General features: G+C 37.5%; 1 protein-coding gene and 1 pseudogene across 3 annotated transcripts in view; both read left to right on the top strand.

The window, feature by feature from the left end:
- The window catches only part of bmpr1aa (bone morphogenetic protein receptor, type IAa), a 225,358-nt gene that overhangs the window by 91,664 nt on the left and 121,336 nt on the right, over nucleotides 1–12,358 (top strand). The window lies entirely within an intron of this gene.
- Nucleotides 4,116–4,176, top strand: LOC145360609 (U6 spliceosomal RNA; annotated as a pseudogene).

The following is a 12,358-nucleotide window of genomic DNA, read 5'->3' as shown; positions in this document are numbered from 1 at the left end:
ACCCAAAGTGGCAATTCAGATGTTTCTGCATTGCCTAATATATATTAATAAGCTTGTCCTTTTTAAAAAAAGTTAGTTTTAATGAATTCTCTTTCTGTAGACTGATAGAACTCCCCAATGTTGTTACTTTATCAACTGTTTCACTCCTGTTGCTAGTCTATTGATGAAAATTTTCCAGTTTGAAATCTGCACGATTCCATACCAGCCTCCTTCGGAAAATGACATAACCCTTCTGCAGAGCCTATCAAATTAAAGCCTGCTGAAATATATGCACTGGAATATCTTCTATGTTTATTGAATAAACTTACTGCTGTCCTAATCTTATTATTGTTTCAACACTTCAGTAACTATTGCATCTAAATGAATTTCTGTTTCCTCAGGTAACAGGAAAAACTACAGGTTACTGATGCTACAGTGTAAAGAAAAATAAGTAGCAGTTTCACAGCGGATTTCAAGACAGTCTCGTTAACTCTGTCCTTCCTGAAGGAATGGACTAAATGTTGCAATAGGTTTCACAGGGAGAAAACATAATCTGCTCAGATCATATAATTAAAATACAGGGTTGCCTGTGATTGCACGAATACCATTGCATATGATATCGCAAAATTGGCCCATTGCTATTAGAAGCACTAAATTTAGTTTTAGTTAAGGTATTACTTGATACCTTTGAAATGCGCACAGGAGCAAAGCAATTTGCACCGCTTGTGGCACTTAGCTAATGAACATTTTGACCCTGGTTATGAGTGCCCAGCCAGTCTGCCCAGGACTTGAATATGGATTATTGGACATGGTCCTTTCCAGAAATGCAGTCTTGTGTGTGTGCAGTTCTCCCATTGTCTAATCTATGCCACAATTTAATCAGAGTTAAAGCAGATATAGCAAAACACACAAATCTGCACAATTGTATTGAATGTAGCCCAGTAATAGAAAATAAGCATAAAATTAAGCATGCTAATATTGGATGGCACCTATAACACATGGACTGCAGCAGCTGAAGAAGGCAGGTCACCACCACCTTAGGGGCAGTTAGAAATGGGCAGTAAACGCTGGATCAGCCAGCAACACCCACATCCTAAAAATGAATAACAATAAAATTGGACTGAAGAAGTTTGAAAATGCAATAAAAGTGAAGAAATGGATCAGATCGTGCTATGATCCATGAATACAGATGTGATCCCAATTAAGTAGAGGTGATTGTTTTCAAAACTACAAGTGCAAAGAAAATCAGGGATGCTGTATGCAATTCGAATTGCTATGTGACTTTTGTTTACAGGATATCACTAATGCTGACAAGGCTACATTTTTATAGCCCATCCCTAATTGCTTACAGAATAACTGAGCTGCTGCAATGGTGTTAGACCGGGAATTTCAGGATATTGACCCAGTCACAGTGAAGGAGCAGATTTAAACGTGCAACTCAGGCTGGTGTGTGCCTTAGGGGGGAACTTGGAATTGGAGTCACGACAACATTGCTGCTTGTCCTCAATGATGGCGATTCCAGGAGATAGATATGCTATCATGTTGATGAATTGTTGGCGAGCAGCCTGTGCACAGATTGCGTAGATGGAAACTGATTCCAGCGACATGTACATTATATGCAGTGTTTCATTATAAATTTGAATATCCCATTTTATGTTTAATTGGACTCTATAACTTGTCATATAATTGAATATACCTAATTAGATGGTGATAGCTGCTCTGAATTTTGAATGTACTGGTTTTCTACCTTTTTTGCAGCAGTCCTATCCATTACTCTGATATTGTTGTTAAAGTTAGCTACCTTTGGGACAAATTTGGGACAAATAATTTCTCCAGTTATGACACAAGCTCCTAGCCCTACAATAGACAACGAAAAATACTTCTCCTAACTAACTTGAGCATACAATAAATCGTCAGAAGATCACTTTAGGCAGTCACTTGCACAGTTGACAGTGGTTGGCATTGGAGAAGCACTGGGACTCAAGTTCTGTGGTGGTAGTTACGAGTTGTTGAGTGAATCTTAGAGTGGACAGAGCAGTTGGTGAGTCAGTTTGTTTAATGACAATTGATCCTGATTAACAGGAGCAAGAGTGAGATGACTGAAGAAACCTAGTGATATCCTCAATGCTCCCAGACCTTGTCGATAATGAAAATCCAGGTAACGTTAACTGATAACTGGGGATCCATTGTACATCTTTGCTGTTTTGGATTAATATACTCCTCTGGTTTTTGTTGGTGTGGGGGTGGGGAGAAGAGGCTGAGAAATATAAGAATCAAAAAAATTGTTGACAACCAACTTGTCTCTAAATAGCACCTTTAACATAAAATGTCCCAAAACTTGATTTCCTTCTCAAAAAAATTAGAGTTAACACAGGGGTAGCAATTAATATTTTTAGGCTGCAAGAATATAATTTTATTTTCATTAAAGAAGTTAACATTTTTTATTGTTAAATAATAGCAGTAATTTGCATCAATTGTAGGTTTAGCTTACAGCCCAGTCTAGTGTTTCTTGAAATGTGCCTATTATATGCATAATAGATTCCTTCACATGGACTTGAGCTTAAAAATTCGAAGTACTCTAAGAGCTGTTCAAACATCTCCCGAGATTTGGTAGTTTCCAGATGATGCTGAAAAACGAGAGTAGGAAATAGAACAACCTTTTAGGAGTTGACTGATGGTGCTGTCAGGAAGTATTGCACGGACCATTTGAAGTGCAGTAGAGAATGGACTGGTGACTGAGAGTCTGGGCATTTGACTCTTGATTCCGAGGAAAATATTAGCCTATAGAATCGAGGAAATTAAAAATGTTTGGGGGTGTAGTGTACTATTTTAAAATGCATTTGTTTTAAAACAGAATGATGGATCTTTTGATGTTTATGAGCAGTATAGCTACTGCTGCATTTTTAGCCTGGTAGATTAGCAGCTACGCATGCAAATTGTCATGTGCGGTCAGTTTGTTTTCTTCCTGCAATGCAAATTGCAGCCAAGTGGATGCCAGATTTGACTATTAGGAGTAGGTTAATTTCACCTGTTCTTCCAGAGAGAGACATGATGCCATAGTAATTGAGGAGCAGTTAGTTAGAATACTTATTGTTGAGATTGCAAACTGATTGGAAACTGAGGGAGGAAATATTGAAAGTGGGTCTTGTTTCATATATTATACTAGTAGATAAAACTGGCCTTTTTAACACTTGTTTATACTGTCGAGTTTGTGGCAAATAGGTTTATGTTTTTTCTAAAGCTCCTCTCAGAGTAAAATTGATGTATTGTAGAAGCTAAATTGTTTAAAATACATTAAGCTGTGCCTTCTATCCAAAGTCCTTTGAAATATTGCTGTTTGTCCACATCCATGCTGGTGAGTATAAGTGACTAAGAGGTCCCGAAACGTGCCTGAAGTTACCGAAAGTGGTGGAACCACTATCTTGTATATCTGAAACTAAAAAACAATGTTACAGTTACATGATCCCATTTGCTTGATGTTTGATCTTTTAGATTGCACTATGATCAGAATCTTGATCTGACCCTCTGTGTATAAAATTTGAATATAGCAGTTTGAAATGTGACACATTTCCAAGGAATGCAGGATGGCTTGAAGGACTAGCACTTGAGACATATAAAGCATTTAATGAAACTAATCCCTGTAAATAAAGATATGGTGGGAAATGTTTCAATGATGTAATTTGAAATAAGAAACTTTGAATGAAATGGGCAGGCTTAGAATATTGCATCTTTTGAACTTGTTGACCATAAAAATTTATTGTATCCAAGTGTTTCAACAAATTTAACCATTCCAAAAAAAAAGAGATCAGACATTCATGGCATTTCAAACAATATGACTGGTTTCTGAGTTACATAGTTGATAGGATTTTCTTTGAACAAGAAAGCTATTGAAGAGTGCCTTCGATTTTTAAGATATTGACCCAGCTATCAGGGAGCATTTAGTTAGTTACTTGGCTTAAAATAGTCAAGAGAATAAAAATTTTAGCTTGAGATATGCAAATTTGATGGGAATACTGATTGAGCCATGCAAATAGTATGAATCTCACAAGGCCCCAGGGATCCCTGCTTCCTGAAGAGGCATGTTATTGTGGTTTTACCCAATAGGTGTTTGAGCTCACCAGGTCATCGTATTTGCCAGATGATACATGGCCCCTGCGCAAGGATGACACGCAAATTCGTGAAGCGTTCCATATTTTTCAGGCCCAGGCAGCAGGTGATCGAGGGTGCCATCCATCCTGACTGTCTGTCTGCCCTTCTACCACGGCTACATTCCTGACAAGGTGTCCCTGGAGAGGGAGCATGCAGTGTCCACGGGCGCAGTTGACTCCTTCAGTGCCCTTTTGGGCACCACAGGGGCTGGGGTGCATTATTGACCCTGATAATCACATTTTAATTTGATGTTTTCAAGTTTCCTTTCTACTTTGATTTTGTCTGGGCTATTCCCCTTCCTTTGGGGAGTTACCCGTTTTACTTTGTCCTGATTTAACTTGGGTTTGTTTGTTTAGTTTGACCTTGAGAGAGGCCAGATGATACAAAATGTTTGCAATATTAATGGAAGAAAATCTTTTGAAAATAGATTTGAGTTTTTAAACCATCAGCAATCCAAACTGCTACATCCACTGCCAGATTAGGAGAAGAGCTTCAAAAGGGTCTTGCAATTCAACCATTCCAAAATGAAAGCCTGCTTGATATGCACTCTTAAAGCATAGTGACAAGTAAAGTGTTCTGTTTCTAACAGTGTGCTCCAGTTTTTTAAAAAAATTCCTCAAGAGTAAACTCTCCCCTTTTTATCAGAATTTATATCCTGGGAGATTCAGAAAAAAGACATCTCTATATATTGGCTTCTGAATCCTTGAGTCTTGCCACGCCTACACTCTATTGTCTGCCATTTCCAAGCATAGTATCCAGACGTTTAGTAGACCTTTGACTCATGGCTCACCTCCTATAATCTTTTTTGCTGATGGCTCCCCGTTCCTTTCAATCATCTCCTTTAACAATGAAGACTGAACACATTTGAATGTGGCTGCAGTGCCCCGGCTTGCCACAATTGTACATTTCACTCCTCATTAACAGCCATGCAGTTATGTTCCATGTTTGGGTACCTCCATTGTTTTGCAAAATCTGCTGCCCACCAGCAGCCAAACTAAAACAAGATAATCATTTATCATCCCCTGTTTCACTAGTTTGCCCAAGAAAAGTTTGAAAACCAACAGACAGCTGTACTTTGGAAGGACACTTCTTTTGACAGTGCTGATAAGAGAGCCCTCCAGATCTCAGTAAAACAACTCAATGTTGTGTGGCTCAGAAAATGAAGGGCTTCAGTTTGCCATGCATCTGTGACTGATTTGTCACATTAGACAATGTATTAGACAACATTTATAGTCTTTATAGTATTTACATTAAGCATTGTATTTTGATAATTCATTTCCATTTCTCATCTTTTTTCTTGAGTTTCAAGGGATATGGGATTTCAGAATTGTGGGGAATTATTTTGCCTTTGACCTGAAGTTGTGATTTAATTTCAATTTTCTTATGTGGAGCGCTCTTATAATATGAACTAAAATTGTGCAGAAAGCGTTGTAGTTGGTTGGCCTTTAGATATAAATGTCTGTAGTCATGCCTTGTTCATGAGTTGCAACTGATATTGAAAACATATTTTTCTTCACAGAAAGCTGTTGTTTTGCTCTGTCCTGTTCCCTTTCAATCTAACACCCTCTATTGCTTACCAAGATAATTTTGCCAAACTTTGAAGGGTATCATTATAAACCGTCAGCCTTCAATTCAGTTATCCCTTGATTGTCTTAGATTCTGCTCCTGAGTTTTTCTTTGAAGCAACGTATTAACACCTGGATACTTAAATGCAGATGGAAGTGATTTGGCATGTGCCAGTGTCTGTTCCTTCTTGGCGTTTACCATATATGTATATTCTGTTCTTATGTCATTTTCTAATATTTTTCTTTAACACTTATCAAATTTTCTCTTAAACATTTTGACCTATTTAATTTCAATGGCCTCTTGTGGTCATGGGGTGTCCATTTTGATAACCCATTGCGTGGAAAAGATTCTTCTGACCTCGCCTTTGATTTTAGTGCTGATCTTTAACTTTTAACCAATTCATGGTCTACTAGAAATCTTGCTCTATTTTCTAACACTTCAGTTCCATTCCCCTTTTAACCTTCTCTGCTATAGTTAATACATCTTGTTTTGTTTTTCAAATTTAGCCTCACAAATCCTCTCCTGTTATTATCAGTGGTATCTTGATGAACCTTAACTGCACTTTCCCCATGATTCTTGGGGAGCCCAGATCTACACACACTTCTCTAGATGAGGCCTTGACAATGCCTTTTACAGATTCATAACCCAACTCTTATTTTTACTGAGTATAGGAAATCAAGAATGTAATTTTTCTTTTTATGGCTTTTTTTCTCCTGTGACTTTGTTTGCTTTTGTTCTTTGGATCTATCTATTACGTCCACTGTTTAATGGATATTTCCATTCCTTGTTCTTCTCCCAAAATGTGCCATTTTACAAAATGCATCAATCTGCTGATTTGCCTTTGTCACGCATTATGTGCTCCCGTTGTTCTTTATTTTTGTCTCATTCCCCACATTTAAGAATTGTTAGTATATTGGAGTATTTGCTTTCACTGAACTCTCAGCAAAAAATGCTGGGGCACAGTATTGGCAGCATCTAATTAATTTGAGAAATAGCCATCCACCCTGGCCTTCAGCTATAGTTTTATTGAAGCTACCACTTTACCTTTCATGCCACGGCCTTCATCTTTGCAACAAGTCTATTACTGTTACTGTTAATTATATATTTCTGAAAATCCAGTTATATTACATCCACTGTGTTGTTTACAGAACAAGCATGGGAACAGGAGTGAGCCATTCAGCCCCTCGAGTCTGTTTGCCACTGAGCTTTACTTCAACTCCCTAACTCTTGATACAAAAATCTACTTATACTGGATAGAGTTCCAGATTTTCACTCTCCTGTACTCTTTGAAAAAATACTTCGTGATTTCACTCTTTAGGTACAAAACCAGACAGCTAACATATCCATATGATCGGCGCAACTTGTGGGCTGAAGGGCCTGTTTGTGCTGTAGTGTTCTACGTTGTAACGCAGGAATGTCCAAAAGTCATTCCTGCACAAGCTTCTGAGCTGTCATTTGTGAAATAGCAGATCGTGTAAGATAACTTCCCTGATGTCTTTGTTGTGAGGGTATGGTTGGCAGCTACTGTATGATAAAGGAGAAGTATTGGTGCCATACTCTGTACTCTGTATTTTTAAATTACGTTCATGCACTGCCTTATGATGTGCAAATTAAGTACAATGAAATATCTCTGTTCACCATGCTTCAGGAGGTTTTTAAAATTTTGCAACATTTCAATAGTTGAGTTCTGGGTCCCAGCAGCCTGGGAAAAGGAACAATGGTAATAAGGCTTAAATCAACCAGTGGAGGGAGATCTCTGATGTTTCATGTGGACTTTTGGATAATTGAGATTTATTAATTTGATGGGGGCAGCGAGGGGAAAGGAGCACTGAGCTTCTTTCTGTTGAAGTCTAAAAACTGGAAACTTTATTTTTCTGCTTTAACAGTTTTGAGCAAGTTCAGCTCAGTAATGTAGAAAGTTCTTTAAGTCACTTGCTACTCATGGAGTTAGATTTGCAGCACTCATTTATGCCTTTGCTAACATCAAGACTTGACTATTCCAATGCATTCCTGCCTGGCCTCCCACTTTCTACCTTCCATAAACTTGAGGTAATCCAAAAATTTAACTGTCTTAACTCATGCAAAATCCTGTTCACCTATCACCTCTCTGTCACTGATCTACATTGGTTCCCAGTTCGTCATTACTTTGAAATTTTTCATTTTTGTTTTCAAATGCCTCAATGGTTTTGCCCCCTCCCTGTTTCTGTAATCCCCCCACAGCCCTGTGAAATATTTCCATTCATTTAATTCTATCTTGAACAGTCCTGATTTTAATGGCTCCATCATTGCTGGTTAAACTTTCAGATGTCTGAACTCTAAGCATTAGAATTCCCTCCTAGCAGCTCTCTCCATTTCTATCTTGCTTTCTTCTTTTAAGACACAACTTAAAGCCAACCTCTTTGCTGAGATTTCAGTTAACTGGCCTAAAATCTCCTTCTGTGGCTCAATGTTATATTTTGTTTTATAATGCTCCAGTGAAGCATCTTGGGGCATTTTGTTACATTAAAAACACTATAATAAATGTTGTATACTGCTATGTATAGGAATTTGAAGCATGAAGTGTTTGAGTTGAGTGCTTAAAGTGTATGAAGTATCTAATTCCTTTAGGGCTTGTAGTATATTCATCTTGGAAGTTTTGCCTATGGTGGGTCCTTGCATTCACTATCCCTAAGTAAATTGAGAATGTAAGACTGGTTTGCCATCTCCTTGTTTAGGATGGGAGCTTTGGCCACCTGAATATAGACCTGGCCTAAAATTGGGGTGGACTGGAACTTGGAAAAAGCCAATAGTGATGAACCAAGATATGATTTGGTGCTGTTGCCATTCTGCTTTTAAATGCAACAGAGCAGCAATGACCCACAATCTGCCTTCTGCCAAACTTGTGAAAACGTAAAATGTTTAACAGTTTGTATTCTCTTTCATTGTTAGCAGTATTTAAATCTTGTTGCTTTAAAAAAATGATTGCAGAAAACAATTGATTTCTATTTTCTATTCTGTTTTTGCATGGTAGTCCCCTTTGATCTCTCATTACTATACTAGTACCATATTAACACTGAACAAAGTGCAATCTGCTAAATCATTTGGTCAACGTAGTTTGTAATGTGTACTTTCTTCAAATTCAATTTAGTTTTAAAGTGAGTTTGCATTTTATAATCTATTCTGTTTTTGCTTGGTGACCCCTTTGATCTGTAATTTCTAGTGCTGTATTAACTTTGAACATAGTCTTGCTACACCAGTAGTTTCCCAACTTGTTAACCCTTTATTGGTACTAACTTAATTATTTCATTTGGGAAAGCCTGACCTAGATGCACAGTTTTGTTTTTATTTTAAAGGTTTTACAAAGAAAATTCCCCTCTATTGATAAATTAATTCATGTTTCTTGATCTGAGTATATTCCAGACTTAGGCATGTGCAGTCTCATGTCCTTTCCATGTGTGCATTTGATTTCCACATAATGAATGGTAGCCTATTTCTGCCAGAGAGTGCAAGATGTTAGCTTGCTCCAATAATTCTCAAAAAAAAGTTTATTTTGGGGAGTGAATGCTGCTGCATGGAGGCAATAATAATGTTTTCTCATAGGAGCAATAAAAACAAGGAGACTCTAAAAGCACATTAAAAAGCTGCAGAATCCAGGGTCTTGGTTAGTTGTGTTTGGTATGATGAAATCCAAAAGTTTGGGAAATCTTGATATGAAGGGGAAATGTTATATTAATGGGGCACACTTATAGTGCAGGTCGGCTTGTCAATGTTTTCTGTGACCTACTGAGTTGGCCACATATTCTTAACTTTGCTTGAAAAAAACACTGCTATCAATACGAGTCAGTTGCTGCTTATTTGTTCCAGCACCTTTTTTTAATCCCTCCACAGAGACATTTGGGAGTTTGTAATTGAGTTATTTATCTTTGATAGTTTATAACTGTAATAGAATGGAGCAATCACTGATAAGAATGTGCTGTACTCCTCCACCTTGTGATGCTTAAACAATGATTGTCCATAACAATTCATCACGTCAGGTCTAGCTCCTGTGACTGATTTGTAATGCTTAGGAGTCTGCTCTGAAATCAAGAGGGGAGTGTTCCTATTTAAATCTCACCATGCTGGAGGGGTACAATACATTCTTATTGGCTGTTGCTAACAGTTGCTATTAAACTCTTTGTGGGACATTGAGTAAGACTAGGACCTGATTCTGCCACTTTCAGAGCCCCTTGACATTATCCATGGGTAAACAATTGATACTTGCAATTATTTTACAGGGGATTTTCACAGTAACTGCGTTGCAGTGTTAATGTAAGCCTATTTGTGATGCTAATAAACAAAAATAATCTATCATGAAATTTCTTCAATTTTTTTGTACAACTATTAATTCTTTTGCCTTCATGGTGACGACTAAACTAATTCTGTCTACTTGTCAGTATGATAGATATACAGTTGAAAAAAAACTGTCTGTTAAAAAGAGAGCATATTTCACCAATAAGGAATAATACTTAAGTTCTTCAATGGTTTCTCTCTCCCGCTGAGCTACCAGAAACTCTGACCCACTTGTCTTTTAGAAAAGCATACACAATTTATTTCCATGATTTCTCTGGTAGCGATCCATCCAAAAATATATATCCTATCTACGATATTTTGTAATTTTTTTTATGTACTTGTCATGGAAATTTTTGTAGGACAAATGGGAAGTGTGAAATGATCCACCTTAGATTTGGGATAGAAAAATCAGAATACTTTTGTAATGGACAGAGAGGAGGAGCTGTGAAGGGCCAAGGGATTTGGGTGTCCATGTAAAAAAAAATCACTTAAAAGGTAGTGGACAGGTACACAAAGGATTGGAATTTAAAACTCATACTTGCATTGTGCGCAGAGCCTTAGTGAGGCTCAATCTGGAATGTGGTGTTCTGTTTTGGTCACCAAACCTTGAAATAAGATATATTGATGCTAGAATGGATACAATACAGATGTGCCTGAATGATGCCAAAAGTTAAGAGTAAAATATAAGGATAGGTTCCACAAATATGTCTTGTATTCTGATGTGTTTAAAAGTTAAGCTGTAATCTTACTGATGTATTTAAAATGTTGATGTGATTTGATAGGATAGATAGAAATCATTTTTCACCATGGATAATCAACCTAATCTGTACATCTTTGGACTGTGGGAAGAAACTGGAACACCCAAAGGAAACCCACAGACACAGAGAGAATATCTTTGAATGTTAGAGCAGGCTTCAGATCTGTCGGACGGATCTGTAATTAAAAACACAGCAGTGTTGGAACTAAAAGCTTTACCAGAAACCTTTTAACTTTTCGGAAAGATCCATGTCATGTTTTTAGATCTGCTGCATTAGAAGAAGAAGCTCGTGAACCGATTGGTTACGTGTTACTTTTAAACATCATGTGTTATGGACTGGTGATGGCATGTGAGATTCTGTACCCTCAGCCAGCAGTGCTTATGGACCATATGAAACTTTCAAGTCATGGCACACCGTTCTAATATGTGCTGGTATCTCTTGGTTTGAATTTTGTGTGGGTTTGGAAAGTGCTATTCTCTGAATGATAGAATACATTTTAAAGCATGTTGGTATCTACATCCTAAACTGTGTGTGCAAATTCATACAAATATTAATTTGCTCCAGAAGGTTTTATGGCAACTCCCAAAGCCGAAATGTTTGGATATTTCTGTAATATTTTGGCATTCTCAAATCCAAAACTAGTCTGTTTTCAAAGCCTGCACTAATGCATGATCTTTGAATCTGAATGGATGAAATGAAAATTGCTTCAGTGAAGGTCCTTTGCTATGCATCTGTGTTCCTAGGATTAGAGAGAGGCTGCTGTCTGAAAATGATGCAAATAGGCAGGAAATGACATCATTTCATTGGAGGGGGAATGGCAGCCACAGAGTCACTGTGGCCGCCTGACTTAAACAAAAGCAGGCTTCTTCATCCAGGAAATAATCACGTGGAAATGAAAGCCATCTGGAAAACATTTTCAATGCAGACAGTTGTGGGCAGCAGCGTTGTGAGTATTTCTGGCTCAAGTGTGCCTCAAACACAGTAAATATCAACTTTTCAGGGACGGAGCTGAATTGTTTCCTTACTACTCATGTAGTTAGCCAATGAGAAAATCTTTCAGAATTACGTTGTATCCAACTTATGCCCTTATAAAATATCATTAGACCATGAGCAATACCATGAGGAATTGCTGATGATACGTTAAGCATAGTATGCCAGCACCATGTTCATGTCCGTCATGTCACAAGTCATTCGTCACTTTTGTGGTGCACATTTCTAATTAAAAAGTGAACACAAAAACAGAAATTGAACCAGATTCAAAACCTTCCTTCAATTTTTTTTTCCCATTTCATGTGTATACCAAATTTACATGCACTCTATCATGACAACCTGATGAAAAATTGTAATCAAGTTTATTTTGTGTCTTTTGAGGCTTCAGCTTCTTTCAAAACTCTAGCATTGCACAATTCAGCTTTGTACTAACTAGGTTGTCTATCATTGTCTTATCCAATACCACCAAATGTTACTGTCAGCCGTCTCAGGACCTGTACTTCCCAGTATCTAATCATCTGGGAGTGATTTGGGGGTTAAAACAATGAAACTCATGCTAAGTTTTGAAATATAGTGTGTCTGATTCCTTTGGCTTTCTTAGTCACGTT

Source organism: Carcharhinus amblyrhynchos, chromosome 31, assembly GCF_965287045.1.
Source record: "Carcharhinus amblyrhynchos chromosome 31, sCarAmb.v2.hapA, whole genome shotgun sequence".
Classification (NCBI taxonomy): Eukaryota; Metazoa; Chordata; class Chondrichthyes; order Carcharhiniformes; family Carcharhinidae; genus Carcharhinus; species Carcharhinus amblyrhynchos.
Note: the sequence above shows the minus strand (reverse complement) of the source record. Positions and strands in the feature narration are given on the sequence as shown.